The sequence below is a fragment of the Microtus ochrogaster genome, unplaced genomic scaffold (assembly GCF_000317375.1).
Source record: "Microtus ochrogaster isolate Prairie Vole_2 unplaced genomic scaffold, MicOch1.0 UNK2, whole genome shotgun sequence".
NCBI lineage: Eukaryota > Metazoa > Chordata > Mammalia > Rodentia > Cricetidae > Microtus > Microtus ochrogaster.
Genome location: NW_004949100.1, coordinates 439,956 through 441,445, shown reverse-complemented (window position 1 = coordinate 441,445; position 1,490 = coordinate 439,956).

The window sequence follows — 1,490 nt, the reverse complement described above, 5'->3', positions numbered from 1 at the left end:
GGACAGGAACCAAAAGCTACGGAGAAACCCTGTGTCGAAAATCAAAAAAAAAAAAAAAAAAGAGCTAAGAGCTTTGCACATACGCAGATGTTAAGGCTTAAAAATTTTATGCCCTACTTTGGTTTGAGTCAAGTACTAGATTATTAGAACAACATAAAGTGGAGGGAGTGTGGAGAAGAATAATAGTTACATTAATTCTTTGTCAAACACTGACAATATTAAACATTTTATATCTTATTAAATACCAAGAGATAAACTATTTTGAGGTGTATTAATATGGATTAAGGACATTAATACCAATGAATAAATCTAAGTTTTACTCAGAAAATATCAAAATATTTATAGAAATAAACATATTTGTCAAGAAGGGTATTTTGATTGTGACCAGATTTCAAAAGATTGAGAATTAAAGATCCTCACTTTCACATATAAAATTTTGAAATGTAAATTTTATGGAATGAATATAGATATTTTTCATTTAGAATTTATATTTTTGAAAGATAAATATATTAATAACTTTTCTGTAGTAATTTAAGTAGCACATAATGTATTTCTGAAAGATATTCATTTGTAGTTAACATAAAATATTTCAAGTATCTTTATTTTTTGATACCATATTTATTTTATTTAATACTTATCTACTGGCTTAAAAGGGCATCCTTCTTTTCAGCTGCATAAGAGTAAATGAATTAGGTTGTTTAATATGTAGTCTTTGTTACCACCATTTGGAGTACTTGAAATTAATCCTGACTCAAAAATTATACAAATAAATAATGTTTAAGTTTTAAATAATTTATAATGACAGTTATTTAATTGTTCTGGTTGATCAATAATTATATTTGTTATTCTCTTGTGGTGCATATTTTCTGTATGAATCTTTAATACATGTATGAATTCAAAGAGCATCGTTAACATGTAGAGTTGGTAAAATAAATGGCAAGAGAAAACCAATTCTAAAAAGTTTCCAAAAAATACATTTTTCAAGTTCAGAAGTTCTGTTCAAGAACAGAAAGATGAAAAGGAGACTTTATTCTGCTCTAATTTCTAATTCTGAAGAGGAGTTCAAGAAAAGAATCTCACAAGGCTTTTCTTGTAGGCCATTGTAAGCCCTAACAAACTGGTAAACTCCCACCAACTGTTAACCAGAGTTCAATTAGGGTCACTGAATAAGATTAACATAGATCCTTCACTTCACTATATTGATCAGAATATATCCCAGATAAAAAGCCACTGTATTTTTGCTGATCAGACACAAATAAAATTAATAGTATGAATTAAAGCACCATAAATACTTAAAAATCAAGCATTTGCTTGTCAACAAAATGTTGAAATATTATGATTAACATGAAGTAATTTAAAAACACACAGTAAAAGAAAAATAATTCTGTAAGAGCGAAACACATGATTGTAGGGGAGAATAAATTTTCGAAAAATAAAAAAGGAGAGGCAGAAGAAGGATAAGACAGGCAAGATAGTGGGCTAAAAAGAAG